General features: G+C 52.4%; 1 protein-coding gene across 2 annotated transcripts in view; it reads left to right on the forward strand.

The window, feature by feature from the left end:
• The window catches only part of LOC137369466 (lysine-specific demethylase 4C-like), a 537539-nt gene that overhangs the window by 173875 nt on the left and 347296 nt on the right, over positions 1–16368 (forward strand). The window lies entirely within an intron of this gene.

Consider the following 16368-nt stretch of genomic DNA (forward strand, 5'->3'; position numbering starts at 1 on the left):
CTTGTAAAAATTTTAACAGCTCTCCATTGGGTCCTGGGCTGGAATCAGATCATTCCTCTCTAGAATTTTCTTTGGAGTCAAAGCCACTCTTTTGGCTTAGTTCCAACTTTTTAACTTCAAATTCTTGTTCTCTTTCTCTTTGAAATGCTGACTCTTTTGCCCTTTCCTCTCTCTCAATTTCAAGTTTTTTCATGGTCAATTCTCTTTTCTGTACAAGCTTAGGTTTTTTCAGTTCTGTTGCTTTTTATTTTTCTTTGTCAAGTTCAAGCTGCCTCACCTGTAACTGAGTTTTTGCTACTTCAGCTGCACTACCCTCTGGTTTGGCGCCTCCTTCCAATTGCAGATGTTGTGCTATCACTTCAATTGTGTCTGCTTTCTTAGCTCCTAGTTTTAACTCTAATGCCAACAGGTCTGCCAAATCATTTACCCGCACCTTGGCTAAGTTTCTCAAATCACTGAGGGATATATCCTCCTTCCCCAGAAAGATTACAGAAATTAACAAAGACATTCTGGTAGTGTAAACTTGACTCTAATGCACCAAGAAACCTGTTTTTGTTTTTTTACATTTCCTCTTTATTATTACTATCCTCACGACGTCGGCGTTGGGTTATCCCGCACAGAGCCACTAATTATATGTTATGACTGAGGTGGGAGGAGTGCACTGTCTTTTCTAGTTCCAATTCTCCACAGGTCACAACATATATTTAAACGTTTACCCAGTTACCGATACGGTCAGTCATAGACTCTACTCTTTATCCCAGAATAAAATACACCAACCAGGTTTCTTTAATAAACAGCAAAATTATCAGTTTATTATAAAACAGGACTTATCAAATAATGAAGCAAAACATTAACACACAGATTGAAATATGAAATTTCCCTTTTACCTGAGTCCCTCACACACACAAACACACACACACACCGGTTAACTGAAAAAATAGAGATGTTCTCTTTACAGCTCTGTTAGAAACAAAAGACCAAAAAGAATACTTTGGCCAAATATTTGCTAACTCTTGAAGAAAAAAGAGAAGATATGGAACGATGTCAGTTGTTCCTTTTTTGGTTTGGCATCCCAAATATGTGTAGACAGCTGTTGCTGGTATCTTTTTCTGGAGGCGTTCATTCAAGCGGCATCTAGGATTTATCTTGCAGGTTTTTCCAGTGTTTCAGGAGAAATGTGGCAACAGGGGTTTCAAGCAGGCCTTTCAGGATGAATGTAGCATCAATTTCTCTATTTCTTACACTCGCTTATAAGAGCTTCTCAAAGAGATGGAAAAACTAGCAGGCTTTTCCAAGAGATGGAACAGGCTGAACAGGGATTTTGTCCTTCAGGTCGATGTTTAAAACTCCCACTCACTGTCCAAAGCAAAACTGAAAACAATCTCAAGAGTCAAGCCTCCTGACCCCAATAAATCGTGACCTGTCGCTTCCCTGTAAACGTCTTTTCCAAGTCAGAAAAGCCCCCTGCTGGGTATTTATCTGAAGACAGGTGACTTCCAGTACTTTTTGTTTGCAAACCTCTCAGTCTGTTTAGTGATCCCAGTGAAAAAAAATCCATGGAATCCTTTTCAGTTTTCTCAAATAAAACACAAGTCCTCAAAATTTAACAAAGAATTGAAGTACTTTCCAAACAATTATGCATAATGTAGTTCCTGTTTTGGGACATTATCACAGAATGGACGGCACAGTGCCGCAGTGGTTAGGACCGCAGTGGTTAGCACCGCAGTCTCTCAGCTCCAGCGACCCGGGTTCAGTTCTGGGTACTGCCTGCGCGGAGTTTGCAAGTTTTCCCTGTGACCGCGTGGTTTTCCGCCGGGTGCTCCGGTTTCCTCCCACAGCCAAAGACTTGCAGGTTGATAGGTAAATTGGCCATTGTAAATTGCCCCTAGTGTAGGTAGGTGGTAGGAGAATGGTGGGGATGTGGTAGGGAATATGGGATTAATGTAGGATTAGTACAAATGGGTGGTTGTTGGTAGGCACAGACTCGGTGGGAGGAAGGGCCTGTTTCAGTGCTGTATCTCTTAAAAAAAAAATGTATTTGTTGCAGTTGTACAGGATGGTTGAGGGCAGTATGAAATGAATTTCCATTCTGTGTATTATGAATTAATTTATGTTCAAAATATTGTCAGTTACTGCAATGACAGAATCATAATATTGCACAGATGGTTGGATATCTCCACCAATAGTTGTGTAGTATATTAGATTTTTTTTAAAGGTAACTGCATCTTGGATTCAACACAAAAATAAATTGTGTCGTAATATTGTGACTATCTAGCTTTATAGTCTCTTTTATTAATAAATTTTATATTGGGTTAATTATGTTTGCTTGTTGATAGATGTACATATCTTTTGTGGTTTTTCAAGTTAAACGATGCCCATACTTTATGACAGCGGATACAGAATTAATTTCCATTTAAAATTCCTTTCCTAGCTAAATCTATTCGAGCGTGATATGGAAATTTTATTTTCTGCACGTTCTCTAAGGCTATAGTCAGATGTCATTTTTACTTTGCTATCTTAATGGAAGTAATCTCAGCCCTGCTGGGTTCTTTGACATTTTTTTGAATCGAATCATTGCTCTTACTGATCAAGCAAGGACTTGGATAAAAATGGGCAGCCTTTTCTCTATTATAATATGAGTGAAGAAAATGCTTGAAGTTAGCATTTGACAGTAAATAAAAAGCTGCTGTATGGAAATCCAAGTATAACCTACAGTATCCGGATGACAGGGAAAATCAGCATGTCATGATGCAGTTTCGCAAAGATTACTGGGAGGGGTGGGAGAATTATTTTTTGCAAATGTTGCTCTGTTTCTCTGAACTGAAAGAAACCGGAGATAAAAATGCTATAATACTGTGCATGGATCAAATTGTGAATTAGTGTGATGAATAGTATGCAGGCATGATGGGAATTTTTGCCCTTAAAATGTATGTAGCTTACTGGGCCAAATCATTTGATTTACTGCAGTGGGACAACACTACCTTTTTTTAATTCATTCCTGGGATTTGAGTGTCACTGGCAAGGCCAGCATTTATTGCCCATCCCTAATTGCCCTTAGAGAAGGTGGTGGTGAGCTGCCTTCTTGAACCGCTGCAGTCCAAATGATATAGGCATACCACAGTACTGCTAGCGAGGGAGTTCCAGGATTTTGACACAACGACAGTGACAGTATCCTGGGCTTTATTAATAGGGGCATAGAGTACAAGAGCAAGGAAGTTATGTTGACCTTGTATAAGACACAAGTTCGGCCTCAGCTGGAGTATTGCATCTAATTCTGGGTGCCGCACTTGAGGAAAGACATGAGGGCATTGGAGAGAGTACAGAAAAGATTCATGAGAATGATTCCAGGGATGAGGAATTTCAGTTATGAAGATAGATTGGAGAAGTTAGGACTGCTTTCCTTGGTGCTGAGAAGGCTGACAGGTGATTTGATAGAGGTATTGAAAATCATGAGGGGTCTGGACAGAGTAGATAGAGAGAAATGTTCCCACTCATGAAAGGATTGACAACGAGAGGGCACAGATTTAAAGTATTTGGTAAGACAAGCAAAAGTGAGATGAGGAAGAACTTTTTCATGCAGCTAGTGGTTAAGGTTTGGAATGCGCTGCCTGAGAGCGTTGTGGAGGCAGGTTCAATTGAAGCGTTCAAAAGGGAATTAGATAGTTATATGAAAAGGAAGGCAGTACAGGGTTACGGAGAGAAGGCAGGGAAATGGAACTTAGGGAGTTGTTCTTTCAGAGAGCTGGTGTGGACGTGATGGGCCAAATGGCCTCCTTCTGCGCTGCAACAATTCTGTGATATAGTTCTGGGTCAGGATGATGTGTGACTTGGAGGGGAACTTGCAGGTAGTGGTGTTCCCATGCTTCTACTGCGCTTGTTCTGCTAGGTGGTAGAGGTCGCTGGTTTGGAAAATGCTATCCAAGGAGCATTGGTGAGTTGCTGCAGTCCATCTTGTAGATGGTACACAGTGGCAGCACTGTGTGCCGGTGGTGGAAGGAGTGAATGTTTTAAGATGGTGGATGGAGTGTCAGTCTAGCGGGCTGCTTTGTCCTTGATGGTGTTGAGCTTCGTGAGTGGTATTGGAGCTGCACCCATCCAGGGAAGTGGAGAGTATTCCATCACACACTGACTCACTGCAGAATTCCCAACCCCTGACCTACTTTTATAGCCACAATATTTATATGGCTGGTCCAGTTAAGTTTCTAGTCACTGTTAACCCACAGGATGTTGATGGTGGGGGATTCAGTGATGGTAGTGCTGTTGAACATCAAGTGGAGATGGTCATTGCCTGGCACTTGTGTGGAACAAATGTACCTATGTTCATAATGCTTCTAAATGTAAAGGAACAAAATCTCAGCACCACTTTGGGGCTCCTGGGATCACATATTGGGGAAATTGGACATCCTGAGCCCATGATTTTCCAACCGAGTTGTTTCTTAAGTACTGTCCATGAAGAAGAATATGATAATGGGATAACCCAGCAACTGCTTTAAAAATATTAAGTACCAGTAGACATCCTGTCTCAGAACATCTGCCATCCTCTGCTCCATTAGCACAGTTCTCATATCCAAAGGGATTTTTGGAAAATCCCCAACTTGCTGATTCTGTTTTATTTTGAATACTTATCTACAGGTCTTCCACATCTTCTTTACCTTCCTCTGTTTCAAATAATTTGAGGCAAGATACTTAAGTATCTCCAGCGTTACCACATTCTCAAGGAAGGCTGTCTTCATATCTATGGCCCATCTTTGATCATCCTAGTACTTGTTTGTGCTTATGAAAGCTCTTAATATTTCTCTTTTATGTTGACTACTAATCTTCATCTGTATTCCATCTTGCTCTGCTTCTATACTTTGTTTTGCAAATTATTATTCTTTCAGCTTCTGTCCTGATCTTCAATTTTGACTTAAATCTCTATCCAAGGAATTCCAACCTTAGTGCATATATGCTCTTTAGTCCTGATCAGCATGTGTTTAACTTGTACCTTGATCCATCTCTTATTTAAATATCTCCTACTGCTGGTCTGCAGTTTCATCTGATTTTTCAGATTTCATCTTTTGGAGTTATGCCATTCTGTGCCACTCTCTTGTTTTTGCTAATCATCACAGAAGCACAGAAACACAGAATTGTTACAGCGCAGAGGGAGGCCTTTCAGCCCATCAGGTCTACACTGGCTCTCCTAATCAGCATTTCACCTAGTGCCTCCGCCTTCTCCCCGTAACCCTGCACATCTTCCTTTTCATATAACAGTCTAATTCCCTTTTGAATGCTTCAGTTGAACCTGCCTCCATCACACTCTCAGGCAATGCATTCCAGACCTTAACCACTCGCTGTGTGAAAAAGCTTTTCCCTCATGTCACTTTTGCTTCTCTTACTAAATACTTTAAATATGTGCCCTCTCGTTCTCGATCCTTTCACGAGTGGGAACAGTTTCTCCCTATCTACTCTGTCCAGACCCCTGATTTTGAATACTTCTATCAAATCTCCTCACAGCCTTCCTCTTTCCAAGGAAAACAGTCCCAACTTCTCTAATCTATCTTCATAACTGAAGTTCCTCATCCCTGAAACCGATCTCATGAATGTTTTCTGCACCCTGTCTAATGCCTTCACATCCTTCCTAAAGCCTGGTGCCCAGCTGAGGCCAAACTAGTGTCTTATACAAGTTCGACATAACCTCCGAGCTCTTGTACTCTATGCCTCTATTAATAAAGCCCAGGATACTGTATGCTCTATGAACCACTATCTCAGCCTGTCCTGCCACCTTCAGCGACTTTTGCACATTTACACCCAGGTCCCTCTGCTCCTGCACCCCCTTTTGATTTGTACCTTTTATTTTATATTGTCTCTCCATGTTCTTCTGACCAAAATGTATCACTTTACATTTCTCCGCACTGAACCTCATCTGTCTCCTGTCCGCCCATTCCACCAACTTGTCAATGACCTTTTTGAAGTTCTACACTATCCTCCTCACAGTTCACAATGCTTCCGAGTTTCGTATCATTCACAAACTTTGGAATTGTGCCCTGTGCACCATGGTCTAGGTCATCAATATATATCAGGAAGAGCAAGGATCCCAACACTGACCCCTGGGGAACTCCACAACAAACTTTCTTCCAGCCCGAAGAACATGCATTAACCATGACTCTTTGTTTCCTGTCACTCAGCCAATTTGTTACTACTGTCCCTTTTATTCCATGAGCATAGAAAATGTTCCGAAAAATGAATTTGCATGATTTTAGTCATGAATGTTTTATCACTGAAATGGTTCTAGAATGGTTCTGTTGCTTTTTCATGCAGTTTAATTTTTTAAATTATTCACCAATTTGAAGTATTATTTGAGATTAGGAAATTAATGTAAGTGTACACAGAACAAAACAGTTATCTATTACTTACTTTTCCATTCGTGATATATATGCCAGACTTCTCAAAGCAACTAAGCTGTAGTCAGTGACTTGGTTCAGATAAGGTTGTTTTAGGGAGCATTTCTTTCCTTTCTTGACTCATGGGTCGATTACTTTGTGCAGGACCTTGTCTTGGTGGCCATGTCCATGCTTCATGGTATGTTGCTGTCTAATGTCTTAGTTATCCCTTTCCATCCTGCCTTTGGAGTTGCCACACCAGTAGATTCAGTATCTTTTTGATTAGGTAAAAGGCTGCTTTTGTTGGCTAGATGGAGTGTTGCAGGAAATATCTAAATTTGATCTCCAGATGGTTAGGAATATGGGGAGGAGGTGGTGTAGTGGTATTATCACTGGACTAGTAACCCAGAGATCCAGGGTATTTATCTGGGGGCGTGGGTTCGAATCCCACCACAGCAAAAGGTGGAATTTGAATTTAATTAATCAATCTGGAATTAAAAGCTAGTCTAATGCTGGCCATGAAACCATTGTCAATTGTTGTAAAAACCCATCTGGTTCACTAATGTCCTTTAGGGAAGGAAATCTGCTGTCCTTACCTGGTCTGGCCTACATGTGACTCCAGACCCACAGCAATGTGGTTAACTCTTACATGCCCTCTGAAATGGCCTAGCAAGCCACTCAGTTGTACCTAACCACTATGACGTCAATAAAAAGGAATGAAACCGGATGGACCACCCGGCATTGACTTAGGCACCGGAAACGACAACGGCAAACCCAGCCGTGTCGACCCTGCAAATTCCTCCTTACTAATATCTGGGGGCTTGTGCCAAAGTTGGGAGAGCTGTCCCAAAGACTAGTCAAGCAACAGCCTGACCTAGTCATACTCACGGAATCATACCTGACAGACAATGTCCCAGACACTGCCATCACCATCCCTGGGTATGTCCAGTCCCACCGGCAGGACAGACCCACCAGAGGTGGTGGCATGGTGGTATACAGTAGGGAGGGAGTTGTCCTGGGAGTCCTCAACATCGACTCCAGACCCCATGAAGTCTCATTGCATCAGGTCAAACATGGGCAAGGTAACCTCCTACTGATTACCACCTACCGCCCTCCCTCAGCTGATGACTCAGTACTCCTCCATGTTGAGCACCACTTGGAGGAAGCACTGAGGGTGGCAACGGCACAAAATGTACTCTGGGTGGGGGAATTCAATGTCCATCACCAAGAGTGGCTCGGTAGCACCGAGCTGGCCGAGTCCTAAAGGACATAGCTGCGAGGCTGGGTCTGCAGCAGAGGGAACCAACACGAGGGAAAAACATACTTGACCTCTTCCTCACCAATCTTCCTGCCGCAGATGCTTCTGTCCATGATTGTATTGGTAGGGGTGACCACCGCACAGTCCTTCTGAAGACGAAGTCCCGCCTTCGCATTGAGGATACCGTCCATCGTGTTGTGTGGCACTATCACCGTGCTAAATGGGATAGATCTTGAACAGATCTAGCAATGCAAAACTGGGCATCCATGAGGCGCTGTGGGCCATCAGCAGCAGCAGAATTGTACTCAACCACAGTCTGTAACCTCATGGCCCGGCATATCCCCCACTCTACCATTACCATCAAGCCAGGAGACCAACCCTAGTTCAATGAAGAGTGCGGGAGGGCATGCCAGGAGCAGCACCAGGCATTCCTCAAAATGAGTTGTCAACCTGGTGAAGCTACAACACAGGTCCATCTGCGTGCCAAACTGCTTAAGCAGCATGCGATAGACAGAGCTAAGCGATAACATAACCAACGGATCAGATCTAAGCTCTGCAGCTCTGCCACATCCAGCCGTGAATGGTGGTGGACAATTGAACAACTAACTGGAGGAGGTGGCTCCACAAATATCCCCATCCTCAATGATGGGGGAGCCCAGCACATCAGTGCGAAAGATAAGGCTGAAGCATTTGCAACAATCTTCAGCCAGAAGTGTCGAGTTGATGATCCATCTCTGCCTCCTCCTGAAGTCCCCAGCATCACAGATGCCAGGCTTCAGCCAATTCAGTTCACTCCGTGTAATATCAATAAACGACTGAAGGCACTGGATACTGCAAAATCTATGGGCCCTGACAATATTCCGTCAATAGTACTGAAGACCTGTGCTCCAGAACTTGCCGCACCCCTAGCCAAGCTGTTCCAGTACAGCTACAACACTGGCATCTACCCTGCAATGTGGAAAATTGCCCAGGTATGTCCTGTACACAAAAAGCAGGACAAGTCCAACCCGGCCATTTACCGCCCCATCAGCTTCCTCTCAATCATTAGTAAAGTGATGGAAGGTGTCATCAGCAGTGCCATCAAGCGGCACTTGCTTAGCAATAACCTGCTCAGTGATGCTCAGTTTGGGTTCTGCCAGGGCCACTCAGCTCCTGACCTCATCACAGCCTTGGTTCAAACATGGACAAAAGAGCTGAACTCAAGAGGTGAGGTGAGAATCACTGCCCTTGACATCAAGGCAGCATTTGACCGAGTATGGCATCAAGGAGCCCTAGCAAAACTGAGGTCAATAGGAATCAGGGGGAAAACTCTCCGCTGGCTGGAGTCATATCTAGCACAAAGGAAGATGGTTGTGGTTGTTGGAGGTCAATCATCTGAGCTCCAGGACATCACTGTAGGAGTTCCTCAGGGTAGTGTCCTAGGCCCAACCATCTTCAGCTGCTCCTTCAATCATAAGGTCAGAAGTGGGGATGTTCGCTGATGATTGCACAATGTTCAGCGCCATTCGCAACTCCTCAGATACTGAAGCAGTCCGTGTAGAAATGCAGCAAGACCTGGACAATATCCAGGCTTGGGCTGATAAGTGGCAAGTAACATTCACGCCAACAAGTGCCAGGCAATGACCATCTCCAACAAGAGAGAATCTAACCATCTCCCCTTGACATTCAATGGCATTACCGTCGCTGACTCCCCCACTATCAACATCCTAGGGGCTACCATTGACCAGAAACTGAACTGGAGTAGCCATATAAATACCATGGCTACAACAGCAGGTCAGAGGCTAGGAATCCTGAGGCGAGTAACTCACCTCTTGACTCCCCAAAGCCTGTCCACCATCTACAAGGCACAAGTCAGGAGTGTGATGGAATATTCTCCACTTGCCTGGATGGGTGCAGCTCCAACAACACTCAAGAAGCTCGACACCATCCAGGACAAAGTAGCCCGCTTGATTGGCACCCCATCTCCAAACATTCACTCCCTCCACCACCGACGCACAGTGGCAGCAGTGTGTACCATCTACAAGATGCACTGCAGCAATGTACCAAGGCTCCTTAGACAGCACCTTCCAAACCCACGACCTCTACCAACTAGAAGGACAAGGGCAGCAAATACATGGGAACACCACCACCTGCATGTTCCCCTCCAAGTCACACACCATCCTGACTTGGAACTATATCGCCGTTCTTTGACTGTCGCTGGGTCAAAATCCTGGAACTCCCTTCCTAACAGCAATGTGGGTATACCTACCCCAAATGGACTGCAGCGGTTCAAGAAGGCAGCTCACCACCACCTTCTCGAGGGCAATTAGAGATGGACATTAAATGCTGGCCTGGCCAGTGACGCCCACATCCCATGAACGAATAAAAAAAGGTTGTGGGGCAACAGAATTGCAGCACATTGAGGGGAACATCTAGATCTACTTTTGGTCTACATTTTGTCCCAGTCTACAGTCCTTTGAATGAGTGCAGGAGTTTTGAACACCTTATCTAAAGTGTGCCCAGTGCACCAAATTAAATGTCTTCTACATGGTCTTGAATCATGTGTAAGCTTGAGGATACAAGTCCTCTACAGCAACTGTCATTTACTCTGTAGAGCCCCTTAGCCCACTGCTGACTGAGTGGGTGGTTGACTTCAGTGTTTTTTTTGTTGGCAATTAATGCTGATTTTATGAGTCCTAGAGACCATGTACATAGGGTCCCCCACTTGCCTTTTTAGGAATTAAATGCTCAGGTCATTTACGGTACCTTCTCATTATTGAGACATCAGCATCTGAACTAAATAATCTTGCTAATTTAGTGGCTACTAAGAATGCAGAAGCTGAGCCATTAAAAAAAATAACTTCACTTTGTTATGCCTAAGCAATTGTGATCTTCATCCCATTTTGGGTCGCAGTGGGAGACGTGTAAGTAGGCTAAATTCCACACTGTGGGCATTCCATGAATTAGCCAGAGATATAAAGGAAGCGTGTTTTCATTTAATACTTTGGCCCTACCATTGACAATTGTCCAGCTTTTCATTTCCATGGTGTAAGTAGTCAGTACAGACTCCTTCCTTTTCCAGGCTATTGGAATCTTTATCAAGTGCGTTTCAGTGGTCAGTGCATACCCACATCTGTATTTTCATTGAGATTTTTATTTAACGGTCCTAGCTGCGAGTCCAGGATCTGTCAAGCATTCAGGCAAACAATCTATATCATTGGCAGCTGGGATTTTGGGATATTACAAAAAAATTGCGACTAGATCCCTGCAGGAAGTTCGATTTCAAGGGGCGCACATTTATCCAGTTGAGTTTGGATGGTTCCTGCCTAGGGCATACTTGGTGCTCCAGGACTCGAAATACTGCTTAAATTCGCTTCACTCACACCCAGCTTGATCTAATCGTTACCATCTTTGTAGTTCCCAGTTCACGTCTGTTCTTGAGATTCCTTCAATTAAATGCTTATGTTTCCCCCACAGACCCCTTGTTCTATCTGGTTCATAAGATGAGGGCATCTGTGTTGGATCTCTAGTGATGGGTGCAGCGCAGTAATATCCTTAGGGCTTCGCCTTTGGGCACCTCCTCTGCTATTTACAGTAGTGACAGATGCATCCCTACTAGATGTGTTCGTCTGTAGTACTGAATTGCATTAGAAGCAGTTCAGAGAAGGTTCACTCAACTGATTCCTGGGATGAAGGGGTTATCTTATCAGGAAAGTTGGACAGGTCGGGCCTGTATCATGGAGTTTAGAAAAATGAGAGATGATGTTATTGAAACATATAAGATCTTGAGGGGACTTGACAGTTAACATGCAGGTGCAGCAGGCTATTTGGAAGGCAAATGACACATTGGCCTTTATTGCAGGAGGATTGGAGTACAGGAATAAAGAAGTCTTACTAAAATTGTACATGGTGAAACCGCACCTGGAATACTGTGTGCAGTTTTGGTCTCCACATTTAAGAAAGGATATACTTGTGCTGGAGGCGGTGCAGCGAAGATTTACTAACTTGGTCCCTGGGATGAGGGGGTTGCCCGATGATAGCCTGAGTAAACTTGGCCTATATTCTCTGGAGTTTAGAAGAATGAGAGGCGAATCTTGGATGAGACTTACAAGGTTCTTAAAGGGATTGATAGGGTAGAAGCTGAGAGATTGATTCTGCTGGTCGAGCTATCGAGAACGCGGGGATACAGTCTCAGGATAAGGGGCTGATCATTCAGGACTGAGATGAGGAGAAATTACTTCATGCAAAGGGTTGTGAATCTTCGGAATTCTCTATCCCAGAAGGTTGTGGATGATGCATCATTGAATACATTTAAGGCTGGGATTGAGAGATTTTAGGTCTCGCAGGAAATCAAGGGATATGAGAAGCGGGCAGGAAAGTGGAATTGAAGCCCAAGAACACCCTTGATTGTTTTGAATGGTGGAGCAGGTTCGATTGGCCATATGGTCTACTTCTGCTCCTATTTCTTGTGTTCCTGTGACAGGGTGGATGCTGAGAGGATGTTTCCCCCTGAGGAGAGAGACTCGAACCAGGGGGCACAGTTTAAAAATAAGGGGACTCCATTTTAATATGGAAGTGAGAAGTAATTTTTTTTCTCTGAAGGTCGTTAAGCTGTGGAGTTCCCCTCCTCAGAGGGCAGTGAAGGCAGGATCATTGAATTTTTTATCAGGCTGAGTTAGATAGATTCTTGATTGACAAGACAGTCAGAGAGTACAAGGGGCTGAATGGCCTACTCCTACTCCTAACACATATGTTCCTATGTATGTTTGTAGAAGGGCTTGTGCATTAGAACTATCCGCCTCCTCTCTTCCTTGCCAAGCCCCCTCCCCGCCCCTTTCCTCACCTCTCCCCTTGCGCTGCCCCTTCCATGCTACACTGCCCTGCACATCCCTCGATGTCCCACTCCCCCATTTCTCCCTACCTCATTGCCCTCTTTTCTCTCACTGCCCTCTCCTCCTCTCTCCCACACGTCCTCTCTCCTCCTCCCGCCCTCCCCTCTCCTCCTCTCGCCCTCCCCTCTCCTCCTCTCGCCCTCCCCTCTCCTCCTCTCCCCCTCCCCTCTCCTCCTCTCCCCCTCCCCTCTCCTCCTCTCGCCCGCACCCCTCCTCCTCTCGCCCGCACCCCTCCTCCTCTCGCCCGCACCCCTCCTCCTCTCGCCCGCACCCCTCCTCCTCTCGCCCGCACCCCTCCTCCTCTCGCCCGCACCCCTCCTCCTCTCGCCCGCACCCCTCCTCCTCTCGCCCGCACCCCTCCTCCTCTCGCCCGCACCCCTCCTCCTCTCGCCCGCACCCCTCCTCCTCTCGCCCGCACCCCTCCTCCTCTCGCCCGCACCCCTCCTCCTCTCGCCCGCACCCCTCCTCCTCTCGCCCGCACCCCTCCTCCTCTCGCCCGCACCCCTCCTCCTCTCGCCCGCACCCCTCCTCCTCTCGCCCGCACCCCTCCTCCTCTCGCCCGCACCCCTCCTCCTCTCGCCCGCACCCCTCCTCCTCTCGCCCGCACCCCTCCTCCTCTCGCCCGCACCCCTCCTCCTCTCGCCCGCACCCCTCCTCCTCTCGCCCGCACCCCTCCTCCTCTCGCCCGCACCCCTCCTCCTCTCGCCCGCACCCCTCCTCCTCTCGCCCGCACCCCTCCTCCTCTCGCCCGCACCCCTCCTCCTCTCGCCCGCACCCCTCCTCCTCTCGCCCGCACCCCTCCTCCTCTCGCCCGCACCCCTCCTCCTCTCGCCCGCACCCCTCCTCCTCTCGCCCGCACCCCTCCTCCTCTCGCCCGCACCCCTCCTCCTCTCGCCCGCACCCCTCCTCCTCTCGCCCGCACCCCTCCTCCTCTCGCCCGCACCCCTCCTCCTCTCGCCCGCACCCCTCCTCCTCTCGCCCGCACCCCTCCTCCTCTCGCCCGCACCCCTCCTCCTCTCGCCCGCACCCCTCCTCCTCTCGCCCGCACCCCTCCTCCTCTCGCCCGCACCCCTCCTCCTCTCGCCCGCACCCCTCCTCCTCTCGCCCGCACCCCTCCTCCTCTCGCCCGCACCCCTCCTCCTCTCGCCCGCACCCCTCCTCCTCTCGCCCGCACCCCTCCTCCTCTCGCCCGCACCCCTCCTCCTCTCGCCCGCACCCCTCCTCCTCTCGCCCGCACCCCTCCTCCTCTCGCCCGCACCCCTCCTCCTCTCGCCCGCACCCCTCCTCCTCTCGCCCGCACCCCTCCTCCTCTCGCCCGCACCCCTCCTCCTCTCGCCCGCACCCCTCCTTCCCCTCACCGCCCTCCCTCCCTCCCCTCACCGCCCTCCCTCCCTCCCCTCACCGCCCGCCCTCCCTCCCCTCACCGCCCGCCCTCCCTCCCCTCACCGCCCGCCCTCCCTCCCCTCACCGCCCGCCCCTCACCGCCCGCCCTCCCTCCCCTCCCCTCCCCTCCCCTCCCCTCACCGCCCGCCCGCCCTCCCTCCCCTCACCGCCCGCCCGCCCGCCCGCCCTCCCTCCCCTCACCGCCCGCCCGCCCGCCCTCCCTCCCCTCACCGCCCGCCCGCCCGCCCTCCCTCCCCTCACCGCCCGCCCGCCCGCCCTCCCTCCCCTCACCGCCCGCCCGCCCGCCCTCCCTCCCCTCACCGCCCGCCCGCCCTCCCTCCCCTCACCGCCCGCCCGCCCTCCCTCCCCTCCCGCCCGCCCTCCCTCCCCTCACCGCCCGCCCGCCCGCCCTCCCTCCCCTCACCGCCCGCCCGCCCTCCCTCCCCTCCCTCCCCTCCCTCCCCTCCCTCCCCTCCCTCCCCTCACCGCCCGCCCTCCCTCCCCTCACCGCCCGCCTGCCCTCCCCTCCCTCCCCTCACCGCCCGCCTGCCCGCCCTCCCTCCCTCCCCTCCCTCCCCTCACCGCCCGCCCGCCCTCCCGCCCTCCCTCCCCTCCCTCCCCTCACCGCCCGCCCTCCCTCCCCTCCCTCCCCTCCCTCCCCTCCCTCCCCTCCCTCCCCTCCCTCCCCTCCCTCCCCTCCCTCCCCTCACCGCCCGCCCTCCCTCCCCTCCCTCCCCTCACCGCCCGCCCTCCCTCCCCTCACCGCCCGCCCTCCCTCCCCTCACCGCCCGCCCTCCCTCCCCTCCCTCCCCTCACCGCCCGCCCTCCCTCCCCTCCCTCCCCTCACCGCCCGCCCTCCCTCCCCTCCCTCCCCTCACCGCCCGCCCTCCCTCCCCTCCCTCCCCTCACCGCCCGCCCTCCCTCCCCTCCCTCCCCTCACCGCCCCTCACCGCCCGCCCCTCCCTCCCCTCCCTCCCCTCACCGCCCGCCCGCCCGCCCCTCCCTCCCCTCCCTCCCCTCACCGCCCGCCCGCCCCTCCCTCCCCTCCCTCCCCTCACCGCCCGCCCCTCACCGCCCACCCTCCCTCCCCTCCCCTCCCCTCCCTCCCCTCCCCTCCCTCCCCTCACCGCCCGCCCGCCCTCCCCTCCCCTCACCGCCCGCCCGCCCTCCCTCCCCTCACCGCCCGCCCGCCCTCCCTCCCCTCACCGCCCGCCCGCCCTCCCTCCCCTCACCGCCCGCCCGCCCTCCCTCCCCTCACCGCCCTCCCTCCCCTCACCGCCCGCCCGCCCTCCCTCCCCTCACCGCCCGCCCGCCCTCCCTCCCCTCACCGCCCGCCCGCCCTCCCTCCCCTCACCGCCCGCCCGCCCTCCCTCCCCTCACCGCCCGCCCGCCCTCCCTCCCCTCACCGCCCGCCCGCCCTCCCTCCCCTCACCGCCCGCCCGCCCTCCCCTCACCGCCCGCCCGCCCTCCCCGCCCGCCCGCCCTCCCCTCCCTGCCCGCCCGCCCTCCCCTCCCTGCCCGCCCGCCCTCCCCTCCCTCCCCTCACCGCCCGCCCTCCCCTCACCGCCCTCCCTCACCGCCCTCCCTCACCGCCCTCCCTCACCGCCCTCCCCTCACCGCCCGCCCTCCCTCCCCTCACCGCCCTCCCTCCCCTCACCGCCCTCCCTCCCCTCCCTCCCCTCACCGCCCTCCCTCCCGCCCTCCCTCCCCTCCCTCCCGCCCTCCCTCCCCTCCCTCCCCTCACCGCCCGCCCTCCCTCACCGCCCGCCCTCCCTCCCCTCACCGCCCGCCCTCCCCGCCCGCCCTCCCTCCCCTCACCGCCCGCCCTCCCCGCCCGCCCTCCCTCCCCTCACCGCCCGCCCTCCCTCCCCTCCCTCCCCTCACCGCCCGCCCTCCCTCCCCTCCCTCCCCTCACCGCCCGCCCTCCCTCCCCTCACCGCCCGCCCTCCCTCCCCTCCCTCCCCTCACCGCCCGCCCTCCCTCCCCTCCCTCCCCTCACCGCCCGCCCTCCCTCCCCTCCCTCCCCTCACCGCCCGCCCTCCCTCCCCTCACCGCCCGCCCTCCCTCCCCTCACCGCCCGCCCTCCCTCCCCTCCCTCCCCTCACCGCCCGCCCTCCCTCCCCTCCCTCCCCTCCCTCCCCTCCCTCCCCTCCCTCCCCTCACCGCCCGCCCTCCCTCCCCTCCCTCCCTCCCCTCCCTCCCCTCCCTCCCCTCCCCTCCCTCCCCTCACCGCCCGCCCTCCCTCCCCTCCCTCCCCTCACCGCCCGCCCTCCCCTCCCTCCCCTCACCGCCCGCCCTCCCTCCCCTCCCTCCCCTCACCGCCCGCCCTCCCTCCCCTCCCTCCCCTCACCGCCCGCCCTCCCTCCCCTCACCGCCCGCCCTCCCTCCCCTCCCTCCCCTCACCGCCCGCCCTCCCTCCCCTCCCTCCCCTCACCGCCCGCCCTCCCTCCCCTCCCTCCCCTCACCGCCCGCCCTCCCTCCCCTCCCTCCCCTCACC

The sequence above is a fragment of the Heterodontus francisci genome, chromosome 4 (assembly GCF_036365525.1).
Source record: "Heterodontus francisci isolate sHetFra1 chromosome 4, sHetFra1.hap1, whole genome shotgun sequence".
Taxonomy (NCBI): Eukaryota; Metazoa; Chordata; class Chondrichthyes; order Heterodontiformes; family Heterodontidae; genus Heterodontus; species Heterodontus francisci.